At 43.4% G+C, this 20,295-nt stretch overlaps 1 protein-coding gene across 1 annotated transcript in view; it reads right to left on the reverse strand.

Annotated features, from left to right (window-relative positions):
* Positions 1-20,295, reverse strand: part of si:ch211-186j3.6 (neural-cadherin) — a 361,581-nt gene that overhangs the window by 101,178 nt on the left and 240,108 nt on the right. The gene's annotated exons all lie outside the window — the stretch shown is intronic.

Below are 20,295 nucleotides of genomic sequence, written 5' to 3' on the forward strand. Positions count from 1 at the left end.
AAGCCCGCAGAAGTCAGTCTGTATACAAACCAGCAGGCAAAACAGCAAGTTTAGAGCACAAAGCGTCTCGTACAAATGAAGTGTCAGATAGCCAGCCTCCTCTGCAGCCTATGCATACTACATTCCTGCACCCAGCAGAGGTTCCTGTTGGAAAGCCAGTTTACTGCCAGGCTCGGGGGTTACTGCTACCTCGCAGCTTTGGAGAGCATTATTCCACAGTAAACCACTGTATTTTTTTTAGCACAAAGCTGTTTATTAGATCCTTTTTCATTCGTGATGTCTATTTGTCACTCGACATTCTATCCGATAGTGGCAGAGAGTAAAGACAAGAAACAAATATAGAGCTGTTGAGAACAATATGTTCCTTGTGATTCAATAAAAAACCCTTGTCTAACTGTGACTTACCGAAGTTTATTCTAAAAGATTGAAATCACACAAACATCGTCTTGTTAATTTGTTTATGGACTGCAAAAACAATGGCAGCTGGTTAGTTGACTCTTCGTGAACAATAGAGCAAAACCGAAGCCTCCAGTCATGCTGGTCAGTCAGTGTTGATCTAGCAAACAATCAGTGAATAAAGCCAAGGGAATAAAGGAGAAAGAAACACTAAACAGTATCTGTATCTCTCAAGTGACAGTGTCCTAGTATTGTTGAAGTTATGTTCAAAGTTTTAACAGATACATTTTTTAAATTAGGTGTAAGATATATTATCTGATTTATTTTACTGTGCCCCCTAACTGTATGACTGAAAGAGTAACATTAAAGAGTTTAAAGTTTCTTAAACAGTTCTTGCTTTGATTAATCACCATTAATGATATTCATTTAAAATATTTAACAATCCTCACTGTCAGTCTGCTTAGGAACAGCACAAATAGCACCAACTGAGGAACCACTTGCACTGTATTGCACACCTTAAATAAAATAAAATATCCTAAACCAGCTACGATACAACTGCACGTCTGGATTGATGAAGTTTAATCAAGAGATTAATTTTCTCCCCATAAACCTCAGTTTTACAGTTTCCTCCCGGTGAGTAATCTAGACTCTCTGCTTGTGCACAGTGCCGGAAACACGAGAGGAAAAACAAGGTCTGAGGGTTGAAAGAAAGTTTGAACCTAATCTGTTTATTCATCTAATCCAAGCAACAGCGAGTTTAGTGGGACTTTGGGATTTCTCCCAAGGTTGAAAGGACAGTCTCTTCTCGTGCAGGGCTGCTTTCTGCCGGCATAACCTTCACTCCCTTCCTTTAACATTCATAGACAGTGGCAACACATGTAAGGATCTCCATAAATATTTACCATAGAAATACCACAGGGACATCTGCGTGCTTCTGATATACGATCTTTGCTCTCATACGCTGTGCAGTGGCAAGAAAAAGTATGTGAAACTGTTTTATTAAATAAAAAATGTGACCCGATCTGTAAGTTACAACAGACATATGCGCTTAAGAATAACTATAATTTCGTGCATCTTTATTAATCGACATCCTTTTAAAAACAGTGCTTGGAAAAATGTGAGTTGATCTCTTTGATTTCTTTAAAAACAAGAAAACAAAAGAGCGCCATGGTAATCCACAACGCTCCTGAGAAAAGGGTTTTTGGACTGATAAAGGAAACGTTGTTCAGGCTGAATGGTGCTAAAAAAGCTCGGTAGCACACTGCGCTGGAGAGATTTGGGCTTTCCTAACCATTAGAGCACCGGTTATCAAAAGGGAAGTCAGTGTCCACGTTTATTAAAGTAAACTGAGGGATAATGAAGTGGTCCGGTCAGAGCCCAGACCTGGGCCCTGACCGTCAACAGAGAGAGCCGTCAACACGAAACATCTCACCAGTGACCTGAACTAGTTCTGTAAAGCCTGATTGATGCCTCAACATTGCAACTATGAATGCAGTTTACGGATTGGACTGGATTATTAGGGCCCGAGCACCTTCAGTGCGAAGGCCCTATTGTATCTGTAGGAATTATTTGTATTTTTTTTATTATTATTATGGGCATGCCAAGTAGTGGCATGACCATATTGCAATCGTCCAGAATGGCCCAAAAGGCAATGTTGCTAGCGTTTCGCTAACATGCTAAAGTCGCAAAGGTCCCACTGCGCACCAGCGGGTGTAAAACATGACCCCGCTCTGTTGTGGGAAAAAAAAATCCCCAAAAAATGAAACACGGCCGAGAAAACCTGAAAAATGAAGGCGATATATTAGTATACAGAAAGGTTTCCCTTTTTTTATTATTATGGGCATGCCAAGTAGTGGCATGACCATATTGCAATCGTCCAGAATGGCCCAAAGGGCAATGCTGCTAGCATGCTAAAGTCGCAAAAGTCCCACTGCGCACCAGCGGGTGTACAGCATGACCCCGCACTGATGTGGAAAAAAAAAATCCCCAAAAAGTAAAACACAGCCGAAAAAATGAGGAAAAACATGAAAATGAAGGCGATATATTAGTATCTAGAAAAGGTTTCCCTTTTCTTATTATTATTAGTGCCACGGCTGCGCCACGTGGCACTCCTCCTCCATTGAGATGCGCAAGCTCAATGGAGGAGGAGTGCCTCGTGCGCAGCACGAGGCACTCATACTATTGCTCAGGCTTATTATTATTATTTATTTATTCTTCCGTAAAAACTTCGGCGCGTAACTAGTCCCACAGCTTTGAGAAAACGCGAAAAGTAAAAACGTAGAAACGTGCGCCTTAATCGGGAATCGATGGGTATGACTTTTATTAGCGATTGGCGTGCACGTTTTTGCGCAACGTGCACAAACGTGCGCTTTTTGCCCCATCCGGAACGCATTGCGAGAAGTTTGGGGCCTCACCACTCGCACACCGTTGCTCGAAAAATTCTGAACCGATTTAGAAAGTTGTAGACCCTGAATTTAACTACAGTCCTGTGGATTTTCAGAGCGATGGCACAAATAGTTTTTGCACGAAGTGCAAAAACATTTCCAAATTTCCAAACTAATGGGGAGAGCATTTTCCCATGTATTCCTATGGCGCCATTCAAAGCGGATGGGAAAATGTCGAGAAAAAAGACAAAATTCACCTTTTTTCTGAGTCACGTATCTTTCTCATACTTGCACGTAGAAACGTCATTCAAACTTCAAAACGGAGGAAAACTTCTCCTCTCTCTCCAAACCCGAAACTGTTTTTTCCTAAAATGTACACTTTTCAAGATATGAGCCCTCAAGCGAGGACTGGAAATCACTTTTTTTCAAATCTAGAGCACGGGAGTCAGTTTGCTAGAGTGTAGTTACACTGAAAAAAAAACATGATTTCTTATTTGTAACTCGAGGTCACGGCCAAACCGTAAAAGGTAGACAGATAATTTTTGGTCAGAATATAGACATAGGTTTTGTGATTCATAAAATGTGACTTTGACAGGCGTGGTGTGCACAAAATTTTAACGGGGGAGCCAACAGACACGCCAGTTCCTGTCTCTCTCTTCATTGACTCCCATGTTAAATGAAGTTTTCTTAAAAAAAATCTCATTTCTGTTTTCGAATTGCCGTTACTAACACATTTTAAGGAATATCTGTATGAAAATAACATTTAGATAATCTGGTAGGTTCTCCGTTTCTCAAAATGTTTTCGTTTTTCTGCTAAGAGCTACGGTTTGAGCGCAAAGTGGAGTGATTTCAGGTTTGTCACAACCGAAAATCCAGCTGAGTCATTCCCGCTCCCTCTGTATCAGGTTCTTGTTGCCCCTAGCAACCACAGCTCAGCTGTACTGATTAGACTGACCCAGAACTGGTCACATGACTCACTCAGTACAGAATTCATAGTATAACCTGGAAAATGGAGAAATCTGAACCCTGACCTTTTAACCTTAGATGAACACACACACACACACACACACACACACACACACACACACACACACACACACACACACACACACACACACACACACACACACACACACACACACACACACACACGGTAGGTGTTATTATGGGATGGCAGGTGTTTTTATAGGATATTAGTGTTATTATGGGATGTCAGGTGTTTTTATAGGATGTTAGTGTTATTATGGGATGTCAGGTGTTTTTATAGGATGTTAGTGTTATTATGGGATGGCAGGTGTTTTTATAGGATGTTAGTGTTATTATGGGATGGCAGGTGTTTTTATAGGATGTTAGTGTTATTATGGGATGGTAGGTGTTTATTATGGGATGGTAGTGTTATTGGTGTTAGCGGTCCCGTTAGCGGTTCTGTTAGCGGTCCTGTTAGCGATCCCGTTAGCGGTCCCGTTAGTGGTCCAGTTAGCGATCCCGTTAGCGGTCCAGTTAGCGACCCAGTTAGCGGTCCCGTTAGCAATCCCGTTAGCGGTCCCGTTAGCGGTTGTTAGCGATCCCGTTAGCGATCCCGTTAGCGGCTCAGTTAGCGATCCCGTTAGCGGTTCGGTTAGCGGTCCCGTTAGCGGTTCAGTTAGCGATTCCGTTAGCGATCCCGTTAGCGGTCCCGTTAGCGATCCCGTTAGCGGTCCAGTTAGCGACCCCGTTAGCGGTCCCGTTAGCAATCCCATTAGCGGTCCCGTTAGCGGTTCCGTTAGCGGTTGTTAGCGATCCCGTTAGCGGTCCTGTTAGCGGTTCTGTTAGCGGTTCTGTTAGCGGTCCCGTTAGCGGTCCCGTTAGCGACCCCATTAGCGGCTCGGTTAGCGGTCCCATTAGCGATCCCGTTAGCGATCCCGTTAGCGATCCCGTTAGCGGTCCCGTTAGCGATCCCGTTAGCGATCCCATTAGCGGTCCCATTAGCGGTCTCGTTAGCGGTTCCGTTAGCGGTTGTTAGCGGCTCGGTTAGCGATTCCGTTAGCGGCTCGGTTAGCGATCCCATTAGTGGTCCCATTAGCGGTCCCCTTAGCGGTTCCGTTAGCGGTTGTTAGCGGCTCGGTTAGCGATTCCGTTAGCGGCTCGGTTAGCGATCCCGTTAGCGGTCCCGTTAGCGATCCCGTTAGCGTTCCCGTTAGCGGTCCCGTTAGCGGTTCCGTTAGCGATCCCATTAGCGGTCCCATTAGCGGTCCCGTTAGCGGTTCCGTTAGCGGTTGTTAGCGGCTCGGTTAGCGATTCCGTTAGCGGCTCGGTTAGCGGTCCCGTTATCGGTCCCGTTAGCGGTTCAGTTAGCGATCCTGTTAGAGGTTCCGTTAGCGGTTCTGTTAGCTATCCCGTTAGCAGTCCCGTTAGCGGTCTTGTTAGCGGTTCTATTAGCCTATTACATATTTTCTGTAATAACTTTTGAATGGTTTGACATAGAGAGTCATGGGTGGTGTCATTGGAATCTGTATCGAGTCCTTGACCTTCATGGGTGCAAATAAGCCCCGTGATCATCCGGCAGTAGTCCGTGGCACTTCAAAATTTCCCGGGAATTTTGTCTAGTTATTCTTATTATTCCGCACTTTTTTTCGTCCATTAATACGGCCCGAACCGCAACGTGCACCCATGCATGGCATACATCGTTGGATGCGTCTCCATCGTGATTCGATGGGCATTACTTTTCTCAGTAATAGGGGTTACCGTGGCAACGCTAGTTGCCAAAAAGCAAAAAAAAAGGCGAAAATTCCCGCGCTTATTGCTCGGCCGAACTTTATCGTAGAGACATCGTTCAAACTTTGAAACACTCGGCCCGATAGTCTTTAAAGGACCATACAACTTCATCATGCTAGTTATTACGGTTTTTGCGATATTTAACTTTCAATTAAAAAAAAAAATCACTTTTATTTTGGACGCTTGTTGCTAGGCAACGGTTTATCGTACAGACATCATTACAACATTGACCAACCCGGGACGCTTTGTACTGCAACATATTTTAGTCTCGTCATGCTTGATATTACGGTTTTTGAGATATTCCACATTGTTCATTTTGATGCTAACGGAACTTCGGATGCTTGTTGCGCGGCAACGCGGTATCGCAGAGACTTGGTTCCAACGTTAAAAGACTCAGCTTCATGTGGACTACAACATACTGAGGTCTCATTACGCTGTCGTTTACAGCTTTTGAGATATTAAAGCCAAATTGTCCCATTCTATCCTATGGGGCTTGTTACCATGGCAACAAAAACCAATGCATTTGTATGGGGGACCATGTGAATAAACAATCTGTTAATGCTGCCCGAACCGGAATGTGCACCCATGCATGGCATATATCGTTGGATGCGTCTCCATCGTGCCTCGATGGGCATTACTTTTCTCAGTCAAAAGTGTTACCGTGGCAACGCTAGATGCCATAAAGCAAAAAAAAAGGCAAAAATTCAGACGCTTATTGCTCGGTCGAACTTTATCGTAGAGACATCGTTCAAACTTTCAAACACTCGGCCCGATTGGCACTAACGGGCCGTACAAGCTCATTATGCCAATTATTAAAATTTTTGCGATATTGACCTTTCATTTTTTTTTTAAATTTCCATTTGACTTTGGACGCTTGTTGCTAGGCGACAGATTATCGTAGAGACATCGTACAAATGTTCCCCGACTCGGCACGCTGTGGCCGTCAACATATTCAAATTTCATGAAGCTGGGATTTAAGGAAATTTTATGTCAAAATCCATGCCAAATGGCCCCATTCATTCGGATGGGATTTTTTTACCACGGTGAAACAAAAACCTATCCATTAATGTAGCCTGAACCGCAACGTGCACCCATGCATGGCATACATCGTTAGATGCGTCTCCATGTTGCCTCGATGGGCATTACTTTTTTCAGTCAAAAGTGTCACCGTGGGGGGCGCTAGACGCCAAAAAGCGCACACCTTTAATAACTATTGGGAGCACAGGAATGAATGCAATACAACTGTAAACACCTCAAACTGACATAGAACCACCCCGAACACAACCACTACAGCCCTAAACCAAAGCAGCTGGAGGGGTCGAATGGGCCGTAGGGCATGCCCATGTCAAAATTTCGTGAAATTTTCTAGTTATGGGCATGCCAAGTAGTGGCATGACCATATTGCAATCGTCCAGAATGGCCCAAAAGGCAATGTTGCTAGCGTTTCGCTAACATGCTAAAGTCGCAAAGGTCCCACTGCGCACCAGCGGGTGTAAAGCATGACCCCGCTCTGTTGTGGAAAAAAAAAATCCCCAAAAAATGAAACACGGCCGAGAAAACCTGAAAAATGAAGGCGTTAAATTAGTATCTAGAAAGGTTTCCCTTTTCTTATTATTATTATTATTATTATTCTTATTCCGCACTTTTTTTCGTCCGTTAATGCGGCCCGAACCGCAACGTGCACCCATGCATGCCATACATCGTTGGATGCGTCTCCATCTTGCCTCGATGGGCATTACTTTTCTCCGTAATAGGGGTTACCGTGGCAACGCTAGTTGCCAAAAAGCAAAAAAAAAGGCGAAAATTCCCACGCTTATTGCTCGGCCGAACTTTATCGTAGAGACATCGTTCAAACTTTCAAACACTCGGCCCGATAGTCACTAAAGGACCATAAAACTTCATCATGCTAGTTATTACGGTTTTTGCGATATTTAACTTTCAATTTAAAAAAAAAATCACTTTTATTTTGGACGCTTGTTGCTAGGCAACGGTTTATCGTACAGACATCATTACAACATTGACAAACCCGGGACGCTTTGTACTGCAACATATTTTAGTCTCGTCATGCTTGCTATTATGGTTTTTGAGATATTCCACATTGTTCATTTTGATGCTAACGGAACTTCGGATGCTTGTTGCGCGGCAACGCGGTTTCGTAGAGACTTGGTTCCAACGTTAAAAGACTCAGCTTGATGTGGACTACAACATACTGAGGTCTCATTACGCTGTCGTTTACAGCTTTTGAGATATAGAAGCCAAATTGTCCCATTCTATCCTATGGGGCTTGTTACCATGGCAACAAAAACCAATGCATTTGTATGGGGGACCATGTGAATAAACAATCTGTTAATGCTGCCCGAACCAGAACGCACACCCATGCATGGCATATATCGTTGGATGCGTCTCCATCGTGCCTTAATGTGCATTACTTTTTTCAGTCAAAAGTGTTACCGTGGCAACGCTAGATGCCAAAAAGCAAAAAAAAAGGCGAAAATTCAGACGCTTATTGCTCGGCCGGACTTTATCGTAGAGACATCGTTCAAACTTTCAAACACTCGGCCTGATTGGCACATACGGACCCTAGAACCTCATTATGCCAATTTTTAAAATTTTTGCGATATTGACCTTTCTTTTTTTTTTTAAATTTCCGTTTGACTTTGGACGCTTGTTGCTAGGTAACAGGTTATCGTAGAGACATCGTACAAATGTTTCTTGACTCGGCACGCTGTGGACTTCAACATACTCAAATTTCATGAAGCTGGGATTTAAGGACATTTTATGTCAAAATCCAGGCCAAAAGGCCCCATTCATTCAGGTTGGGATTTTGAACCATGGTGAAAAAAAAAACCTATCCGTTAACGTAGCCTGAACCGGAACGTGCACCCATGCACGGCGTACATCGTTAGATGCGTCTCCATCTTGCCTCGATGGGCATTACTATTCTCAGTCAAAAGCGTTACCGTGGCAACGCTAGATGCCAAAAAGCACGCCCCATTAATAACTATTGGGAGCACAGGAATGAATGAAATACAAGCGTAAAAACACCTCAAACTGACATAGAACCCCCCCGAACACAAACACTACAGCCCCAAACCAAAGCAGCGAGAGGGGACGAATGGGCGGTAGGGCATGCCCATATCAAAATTTCCAGAAATTTTCTAGTTATTATTATTATTATTCCGCACTCTTTTTTCGTCCGTTAATACGGCCCGAACCGCAACGTGCACCCATGCATGGCATACATCGTTGAATGCGTCTCCATCGTGATTCGATGGGCATTACTTTTCTCCGTAATAGGGGTTACCGTATCAACGCTAGATGCCAAAAAGCAAAAAAAAAGGCGAAAATTCCCGCGCTTATTGCTCGGCCGAACTTTATCGTAGAGACATCGTTCAAACTTTGAAACACTCGGCCCGATAGTCTTTAAAGGACCATCCAACTTCATCATGCTAGTTATTACGGTTTTTGCGATATTTAACTTTCAATTAAAAAAAAAAATCACTTTTATTTTGGACGCTTGTTGCTAGGCAACGGTTTATCGTACAGACATCATTACAACATTGACCAACCCGGGACGCTTTGTACTGCAACATATTTTAGTCTCGTCATGCTTGATATTACGGTTTTTGAGATATTCCACATTGTTCATTTTGATGCTAACGGAACTTCGGATGCTTGTTGCGCGGCAACGCGGTATCGCAGAGACTTGGTTCCAACGTTAAAAGACTCAGCTTCATGTGGACTACAACATACTGAGGTCTCATTACGCTGTCGTTTACAGCTTTTGAGATATTAAAGCCAAATTGTCCCATTCTATCCTATGGGGCTTGTTACCATGGCAACAAAAACCAATGCATTTGTATGGGGGACCATGTGAATAAACAATCTGTTAATGCTGCCCGAACCGGAATGTGCACCCATGCATGGCATATATCGTTGGATGCGTCTCCATCGTGCCTCGATGGGCATTACTTTTCTCAGTCAAAAGTGTTACCGTGGCAACGCTAGATGCCATAAAGCAAAAAAAAAGGCAAAAATTCAGACGCTTATTGCTCGGTCGAACTTTATCGTAGAGACATCGTTCAAACTTTCAAACACTCGGCCCGATTGGCACTAACGGGCCGTACAAGCTCATTATGCCAATTATTAAAATTTTTGCGATATTGACCTTTCATTTTTTTTTTTAATTTCCATTTGACTTTGGACGCTTGTTGCCAGGCGACAGATTATCGTAGAGACATCGTACAAATGTTCCCCGACTCGGCACGCTGTGGCCGTCAACATATTCAAATTTCATGAAGCTGGGATTTAAGGAAATTTTATGTCAAAATCCATGCCAAATGGCCCCATTCATTCGGATGGGATTTTTTACCACGGTGAAACAAAAACCTATCCATTAATGTAGCCTGAACCGCAACGTGCACCCTTGCATGGCATACATCGTTAGATGCGTCTCCATGTTGCCTCGATCGGCATTACTTTTTTCAGTCAAAAGTGTCACCGTGGGGGGCGCTAGACGCCAAAAAGCGCACACCTTTAATAACTATTGGGAGCACAGGAATGAATGCAATACAACTGTAAACACCTCAAACTGACATAGAACCACCCCGAACACAACCACTACAGCCCTAAACCAAAGCAGCGAGAGGGGTCGAATGGGCCGTAGGGCATGCCCATATCAAAATTTCATGAAATTTTCTAGTTATTAGGGCCCGAGCACTTGCAGTGCGAAGGCCCTATTGTATTTGCAGGAATTTTTATTATTATTATTATTATTTTTTTTTTTTTTCTTCTGACAAAGTGATGGCCTTTTTGCCCCCCTTAACATGCCCAAAAAGTCACCAAATTTTGCACCCAAGTCAGGCCTGGCGAAAAATTTGATATTTAACTGTTTGCATTAATGGGCGTGGTAAAATGGCTCAACAGCGCCCCCTTGAAAACTTTGTGCCTCAAGCCCCACGATACGGTTTGACGTACATGCACGAAAATCGGTACACACCTGTATCAGTACACAACTTAAATAAAAGTCTCTTGGCGACATGGCCGAAACCGAACAGGAAGTCGGCCATTTTGAATTAATCGTGTCACTTTGGCGCAATTTATGCCATTCCTTCGGCAGTTAATTCAGCCCGAACCGTAACGTGAACCCAGGTGTGTTATACATCAAAATGTGCGTCTCCTTCCTGCGACTACACGCATTACTTTTCTCTTTCAAAAGTGTTACCGTGGCGACGCTAGACGCCAACAAGCGCACCCCCCCTTCATCTGATTGGTCCATATTTGATAGTTCCCCAAAAGGCACCAAATTTGGCATGCAAGCCAGGCCTGGCGATAAATTTGATATTTCATGGTTTGCATTAATGGGCGTGGCAAAATGGCTCAACAGCGCCCCCTAGAAAACTTTGTGCCTCAAGCCCCACAATACGGTTTGACGTACATGCACGAAAATCGCTACACACCTGTATCATGGCACAACTTAAAGAAAAGTCTCTTGGAGCCTTGGCCGAAACCGAACAGGATGTCGGCCATTTTGAATACATTGTGTCATTTTGGCAAAATTTATGCCATTCCTTCGGCAGTTAATTCAGCCCGAACCGTAACGTGCCCCCAGGTGTGTTATACATCAAAATGTGCGTCTACATCCTGCGACACCACGCATTACTTGTGTGTTACCGTGGCGACGCTAGATGCCAAAAGGCGCGCCCCCCCTTCATGTGATTGGTCCATATTTGATAGTTCTCCAAAAGTCACCAAATTTTGCATGCAAGCCAGACTTGGCGATACATTTGATATTTCATGGTTTGCATTAATGGGCGTGGCCTGACGGCTCAACAGCGCCCCCTAGAATACTTTTCTCTGCCATAACTTTTGAATGGTTTGACATAGAGAGTTGTGGGTGGTGTCATGGGACTCTGTAATGAGTCCTTAAGCTTCGTTGGCCTTAATTAGCCCCGCCCCTTCTTCTGATTGGTTGTCCCGATTTTCTGCTATAACTTTGGAATGGTTTGACATAGAGAGTCCTGGGTGGTGTCATAAGATTCTGTATGGAATCCTTGACCTTCATTGGCCTGAATTAGCCCCGCCCCTTCTTGTCACTGGTTGTCCCTTTTTTCTGCTATAACATTTTAATTGTTTGACATAGGAAGTCGTGGGTGGTGTCATGGGACTCTGTAATGAGTCCTTAAGCTTCGTTGGCCTTAATTAGCCCCGCCCCTTCTTCTGATTGGTTGTCCCTTTTTTCTGCTATAACTTTTGAAAGGTTTGACATAGGAAGTCGTGGGTGGTGTCATGGGACTCTGTAATGAGTCCTTAAGCTTCGTTGGCCTTAATTAGCCCCGCCCCTTCTTCTGATTGGTTGTCCCGATTTTCTGCTATAACTTTGGATTGGTTTGACATAGAGAGTCGTGGATGATGTCACCTGAATCGGTATTGAGTCCTTGAGCTTCATTGGCCTGAATTAGCCCCGCCCCTTCTTCTGATTGGTTCTCCCTATTTTCTGTTATAACATTTGAATGATTTGACATAGAGAGTCGTGGGTGGTGTCATCAGATTCTGTATGGAGCCCTTGACCTTCATTGGCTTAAATTAGCCCCGACCCTTCTTCTGATTGGTTGTCCCTTTTTTCTGCTATAACTTTGGAATGGTTTGACATAGGAAGTCGTGGGTGGTGTCATTTCTGATACTTATGGGGGGCGGTGGCCGTGAGTGCGAGGGCCCGTTCATTGCTGCTTGCAGCTTTAATTATTATTATTATTATTTTTCTGACGAAAGGAGGGCCTTTTTGCCCCCCTAAACGTGCCCAAAAAGTCACCAAATTTTGCACCCAAGCCAGGCCTGGCGAAAAATTTGATATTTATTGGTTTGCATTAATGGGCGTGGCAAAATGGCTCAACAGCGCCCCCTTGAAAACTTTGTGCCTCAAGCCCCACGATACGGTTTGACGTACATGCACGAAAATCGGTACACGCCTGTATCATGACGTAACTTAAAGAAAAGTCTCTTGGCGTCATGCCCGAAACCGAACAGGATGTCGGCCATTTTGAATAAATTGTGTCATTTTGGCGAAATTTATGCCATTCCTTCGGCAGTTAATACGGCCCGAACCGTAACGAGCACCCAGGTGTCTTATACATCAAAATGTGCGTCTCCATCCTCCGACACCACGCATTACTTTTCTCTCTCAAAAGCGTTACCGTGGCGACGCTAGACGCCAAAAAGCGCGCCCACCCTTCATCTGATTGGTTCAGACAGAAAAAACTTTGCGCCTCAAGCCCCATAATACGGTTTGACGTACATGAACGAAAGTCGGTACACACCTGTATCATGTTGCAACTTACAGAAAAGTCTCTTGGCACCATGGTCGAAACCGAACAGGAAGTCGGCCATTTTGAACATTCTGAATGAATCACGTAATTTTGGAGCAATATATGCCATTCCTTCGAGAATTAATACGGCCCGAACCGTAACATGAACCCAGATGTGTTATACATCAAAATGTGCGTCTCTATCCTGCGACTACACGCATTACTTTTCTCTTTCAAAAGTGTTACCGTGGCGACGCTAGACGCCAAAAAGCGCGCCACCCTTCATCTGATTGGTCCATATTTGATAATTCTCCAAAAGTCACCAAATTTTGCATGCAAGACAGACTTGGTGATAAATTTGATATTTCATGGTTTGCATTAATGGGCGTGGCCTAACGGCTCAACAGCGCCCCCTAGAATACTTTTCTCTGCCATAACTTTTGAATGGTTTGACATAGGAAGTTGTGGGTGGTGTCATGGGACTCTGTAATGAGTCCTTAAGCTTCGTTGGCCTTAATTAGCCCCGCCCCTTCTTCTGATTGGTTGTCCCGATTTTCTGCTATAACTTTGGAATGGTTTTACATAGAGAGTCGTGGGTGGTGTCATCAGATTCTTTATGGAGTCCTTGACCTTCATTGGCCTAAATTAGCCCCGCCCCTTCTTCTGATTGGTTAACCCTTTTTTCTGCTATAACTTTTTAATGGTTTGACATAGGAAGTCGTGGGTGGTGTCATTTCTGATATGCTTGTGGGGGGCGGTGGCCGTGAGTGCGAGGGCCCGTTCATCGCTGCTTGCAGCTTTAATTGGAGTTTATGCTTGTTTGCTTTCACACGTGTCACTCTGTAACTCCATCAGACGCTTGGCGCTGGTTCTTTTCTACGGCACCGTCTCCTGCAGCTCTGAGCTTCCTTTTGTTTAGTTCCTATATGTAGCTCCGAGCTGACAGTAGCTCAAAGAGATGTAGCAAATACGTTGCACAGAATGAGGATGTCTTATTAGAATCGGAGCAGATAAATGTTGAGCATCAGTCATTTTTACTGACATTGCAATCCATCTTTCTACCCAGTTCGGGAATGGGAAATATGAAGAAGAAGAACAATGATACCAAGTAAACCAACCACGTTTGTTGAAGTCCGCGTTGACCCAACGCATATTAACACGCAAGGAATCCAAATCTACTGTAAGTCCTGGCTTGTCCTTTATTGTGAATGACAATAAAATATATAAATATATCACTGTTTTAGGGCTGGGCGATATGGACCAAAAGTCATATCTCGATATTTTCTAGCTGAATGGCGATAGTCGATATATATCGATATTTTTTCTGTGCCATAATTGGGGTTTCCCCCAAAGCATTATAGCATAGCATCTCTGTTAGCTACATTTTTTTCTGAGGCAAACCCTTAAAAAAACTGTCAGTTTTAATACAAAGCCTCGTGCCAAATGTCACACAGGTTCCTTTATTAACAGAGGTCTGCACAATATCAAAATGTATAAAACAAATGAAATAAAAATAAACTGCCAGCATATATAGAATAAAAATGCTTCTTGAATAAAGTAAAACAAATATCCCTTTCCTGCATAACAATTAAATTAAAATACACTGTGCAATTAATACAATGTAGACAGTAACAGGCAGACTTTTCCACTGAGGTTGACAGTTGTGCTAATGACAAAACATTTGTGCAAATCTCAAATAAAACATTCAAGTCAATTTGTCACAAAATGAGCTATATCAAAATCGTAAAAAAAAAAAAAAAAAAAAAAATTAAAATAATCGATATAAACGATATTCAGTACGTGCACATGCAGCGATTCAAACTGGTTGGAGATCATTTGCACACATCGTACTGACTTTTAAACTGCATGTGAACACCTTAAGTCAGTCAAGTAATCTGATCAGACTGGATTCATCAACCCGCTTGCAGCACCTAGATAAGCCAGTCGCAACCGCCTTGTTAATGCCATGTGTACGGAGACATGGATATTACAGTCTGCGCATGCTCGAGAATTTCCCCCGGGTGGGGTTTTCCCCCGGGGGAGGGGATTCACCCGGAAGTGAAAGGAGGAGCTCCCTGGGGTGTCGTCAAAATATTTCCTATTCTGACATTTCATATATAAATACTGTATTTTCGCGACCATACGGGCGCCGTGTGAAAAGGCATAGCCTCAGTCTTATGTGTCATATTTCTGTATTTAAAACACACACGGCGCACCGACCGAAACGGCACACACACAAGAACACACACACACAAGCACAGGAGTGTGCGTATTTAAAAATACAGCGGGAGCAAAACTTTGTTTGATTGTAGGCTACTTTATTTCAGTTTTTACATTAATCAAACCCATTAAGTCTCATCCTCTGTTTCTGCATTAAAGAGCTCCGCTAAATCAGCTGTGCCAGTCCGAACTCCTCGCTGTCAGAGTCACGTTCCGTGCCGTGCCTCGGAAATGCACGCTTTTGCAAAAGCTCGCAAAATAATCCCAGCAGACACGTTAGCCCACGCATCAACAATCAATCTGCAAACTGTGGCATAAAAAAAAACAAAATACGCCGTACCCTACGCCGTAGGCTGCGTCTATTTAACGCGGACCTAATGCCGCGTTCCATTTATCCTCGGAAGTGGGGATTTCCCAGTCCCCAGTCGGAATTTTCAACTGGAACGCCCCTCAAAGTGGGGTTTCCCACTGGGAAAGTGGGAGAGTCTTCACCACCCCCGAGTTACCATTCCAAGATGGCTGCCATTCCCAGTTCCCACTTCCGATTTCAGAGGTAAATGGAACGCGGCATAAACTCCGGAGCTGGCAGACAGAAATCTCTAAATTTCGGAGCAAATTTCTTAACAGGCGTAGCTACAACTGTTAGATTTCATCTATTAAACCAACATCTTCCTAAATGATTTATTTCAGCCGGCGTGATTCTCAACAGAGCAGCGTCCCAGAGAGAGTTTCTCTCCCGGGGCTGACGCAGCAGCTTCACCCGGCGGACACGTCTCTTCTCGGGCTGTGAGCTGAGGTTGCTCCCCGGGGGCGGCGGCTCTTCTCATCTCCGAAAACATCGGGTCAAATTTCTTAACAGGCGTTATTTGGATAAACTGAGCCCCGGTTGCGGATCTTAAGGTTACCTTTATACCTGAAAAAATATTAAAACTTAATAAAGTGCCATATTAACAGCGCTACAGCTGAAATTAAAACAGCTTTTGGCTCTCTGCTTCCTGATCAGGTTAGGGATGAAAACGAGGGGGAGTAGGAGAAATGGGACAGGCACCTGGGCCAAGTGCCCTAGATCTCAAGTGCCCTAAAATCTCCCCCTTCTTTTTTAGGGGTTAGGGAAGAAAAGAAGTGCGAGTGGAGAAAAGAAGGGCGAGTGAAGGAGAATTGGGATTGGCCCTTAGAATGCACTTTTCCTTTCCTCGTTGTTAAGCGGAGGTCAACCGGAAGTGGCTCTTTGTTGAAATGGTTACCATGGTTACCTCGGGTACAGCGCCACCTAGCGTCACGGAGTCAGCCATGCTCTGGTTACAGTGGTTTATTCAATCTGATTCAGTCTGATCTCAGAACAGCATGTGTAATCAGACAAGTTGATCCAATCTTCTGCATGTCATTATCTGATCAGATCTCCAACCACCTTGAATCGCTGCATGTGCACGTACTGATTGTCTAGTACCATATCGCATTTGAAAATATTTCGATATATATTAAAATCTCGATATATCGCCCAGCCCTACACTGTTTAATAAAATGTGTTGCACAGGATCACTGATGTGATACATGGATAAACCTGAGCAGCTTTTTCTTTTTATTTCCTCAGCACCTACTGATATCTGGTTAATTAAAAACAAAACATGCCTTTTCAAGAACTCCCAGCAGAGTTTGGTCTAACATTAATTTGTATCCCTCCAAATCAAACAAAATAACTTAATTTGAAGATGCTGTGCTCCTGAAATTGATTTAAAACAAATAATTCTCCAGTAGTCCATTTTGTAAAACAGAAAGTGAATTGATTTCTCTGTTATTGTATGAATGCACCTCTTGACAGAGTTAAAGCTTGAGGTTTCTCCACTGTTTCCTCTGAACTTGGTTGAAGTATGCCAAGCATCTCTTTTGTGCTGGATAACAGTCACTCACTAGCTTTTTAAATAAGGGTTTCTGAAAACAAAGCAGTTCTTGAAACCTTTCATACAATGACTGAGCATGCGAAGGAAGGAAAGATCGAACAAACTCTGATTCACAGCAATTGAGGTGTATACTTTATAAACTAGTCCAACGATTGCTGAAAGCCTTCCTGCAGTGGTGTCAAAAGCACAATATCACTTCCAAAAAAAAAACAACAAAAAGTGCCCTTCCAATCACCGTGCCAGACTCCTTCTTCAGCGTGTCTACACTCAGAAACTGTATTCATGAATATTATGCACAGATCAGAACACGGCTAGCATGGTCCAATGAACTTTAGGGATGAGGCACTGAAGCACGGAGGCCTGGGGTGAAGAACGAGACAAATAAGCTCCATTAAACCTATATTTAAAAGGGGGAAAAAAAGAAAAACAAGTGTTACCCATCCTGGAACAGGTAGCGGTGACCTTCCCCTGAGCCTGCCCTGTAGACGGAGCTTTGCAGGTCAAAACACAGTCCGCCTCGGGCCCAAATGATTATGTGAGAGGCCCATGGGGATACACTGGAAGTGTGTATTGAAGACTGACTGCAGATCGGAACTGTTACTCTACATCGGACTGTTAAAATTACTGATTTAACAAAAGCTGACAGAGCTGCTGGAGCAGAATTTAAACCGTAACGTTTGCAGACGTCAACAGGCACATTTCTGTTCTTGGTACGGGCTGAACTTCAAGACCGCTTATTTGAAACCGTTAGACTTCATTCACGAATGAAATCTTTGTGTGACATAAAAAGAAATAACCTCACGAGGACAGCTACTTTTTTGAAAATCTGGTCAGTGCGTGAAGATGTGAAAAAGCGTAGTTTGGACCAAATTGAAAGTCAATGAAGATGAAAACCATGTGATTAAAGTGACTCTATGGATGTGAGTGGAAGAATTAAATTAAAAGCCAATGATTTCATCTTCTCTATAGCACAAGGTGTATCTTTAAGACCTAAATGTATGCAGACTGCAGACTCTACCCATGTAATTTCACGTCCATCAAATGACCGGAGATACATTTCCAGTGTGTTTGTGTGTTGTGAATGTAGGACTCCATGGGCAACATCACTCAGCAGTGTGCACACATATGCACACTATACTCTCAAACACATTAACAAATACTTCTACAGGTAATAAGTGCCAGGCCCTCCAGTAATGAAAAAAAGTCTACATTCAGCTCATAATGTGTTTAGTTTGGGAGCGAGTCCCCCCATTCTGATGTCTGTAATTACGTTCACCCAGGATGAGGCTCACTGTGAGACACTGTCTCTTTGAGGTAATGACTGGGCTCAGTTGGAACCACAGCTGAGGTAAAAACCAAAAAGCATATCAAAGGCAGTACCTAGTACCTGGCAGTACCCAGGGCCGAGTCATTCCTCTGCTAATTGAGTTGGCTCAGTGCAACAGAACCTCCCTGAACACCCCCGGCGTTGGTTGGTGCTCACCGCCGCTACGTTTACACTCTGGTAAGACGCAACAGTTTTGTGTCACTTTAACATACTTAAGAGTAAACACTGGTGTGTTTCCCCTCAAGCTAATTATCTTGTTTTAGTTCATTATTCACAGCTTCTCTTTGTTTTGTCATAAAATCAAAGGTTCATGGAAGGTGTGTTTTTCATTGTGTTTTCCTTTTGGCCTATTCTCTCTGTACTTCATTTAAAAATGTACAGGCACAGTTAGGAAGATTATTTTCTTCAATGAAATTCATAGTTTCATAGTTGATACATGTGTACCCTACGACTGTAACAGTTATTTCAATAATCTGGGTTAAGGAAGCTGTGTTCTTAAATGATTCATCCCGTTAACAGCAGCAGGCCAGGCTGTGATCGTGTTGTTGCATGGTTCCCTGTGTTGCTTTACAACAAAGTTCTCTGTTCAAAGTGGGGCATGAGCATTTCTGAGTGGAGTTAGGGGCAGTTAGGATTTCCTCGACCAGTCTAAAAACGTGCGTGACAGAATGATCAAGGACCCTGGAGAAGATCAAGCATCATATGGCCATGGGCTATTGCTTTCCTTGTAGTCGTCCTTATCTGTATTTGTGTTGTATTGCATTAGTATTAAAAGTCACAGTATTAGTCTTGATATAGCAGTTTAATTTTGGATGCTTTCCGTCAAAGTTAAAGCTTTCATCAACAATTATTTGGGGGGGAAAAAAAGGAAGCGTCCTTCCGGACATTTTGCGAAAAAGCTGACCGATGCTGCTGGGTTGTGTTATTGCAGTGAAATCAAGCTCCAGCAGAGTGTTGGCTCGCTGATGGATTTGTTACATGCAGTAGGTCAACCTTGAAACAAGTTAATTAGAGCTCTAAATATGTAGAGCCTGACTCTAAATACGCGCTGCACAGGGATTCCACTAATGACTCAACAAACCTAATCCTAAGTCTTTACGCCCCAGTAACACACACTGGCTGGCTTTCAGACACACACACACACACACACACACACACACACACACACACACACACACACACACACACACACACACACACACACACACACACACACACACACACACACACACACACACACACACACACACACACACACACACACACACACACACACACACACACACACACACACACACACACTTATACTTACACTTAAACCAACAAAAGCTAAATACTTCAGGAATTACGCTGTAAACTTGCCCATAACATTCACACAATAGGCTCTCCAGGCGGACCTCACCTCCTACACATATTACTTTGGCTGTGATGGGACAACGGCGTTCCTCTCGACAGAGTGAGTCGTGCAAGGGAAGAAGCAGCAAGACAGACGAGGTGTTTGTCTATCAGATTAAAAAAACCCCGCTATAGCCACAATCGACAACACATTTTGTTCTCTCCTTTTAACCGTATGCATTTCCTGCTCTAGTGCTCTCTTTTCTAAAGCTTTAACACCCTCAACAATTAAGAATACAAAAAAAAGGCAAAGAAACAAATGTACTTCGTCTCTCATCATGAGCAAATACAATTGTTCGTGTATGTGTGTCTGTGTGTGATGAATCACAGAGTCACTGCTAAGATGATAAACACAGGGAGTTAAACCCGACACTGACATCCATTCTCGCAACAGCTAACGTTTGAACTCATTTGTAAGACATATTTTTGTCTAGCCTAATGAGGTCTACACACTTGGAGTACAAAGTACCCACTGAGTACTCTTTTCAGTAGTTTCTCTTAGGGCCTATTCACTTAAGAGCACAGCACCGGGCGTCCAGCCACAAATCTTCGTCAGATATTTAGAAGAACACATTTTTGGGGTAAAGCTATGATAATTATCATTGTAACGACAAACT

Source organism: Cololabis saira, chromosome 2, assembly GCF_033807715.1.
Source record: "Cololabis saira isolate AMF1-May2022 chromosome 2, fColSai1.1, whole genome shotgun sequence".
Lineage (NCBI taxonomy): Eukaryota > Metazoa > Chordata > Actinopteri > Beloniformes > Belonidae > Cololabis > Cololabis saira.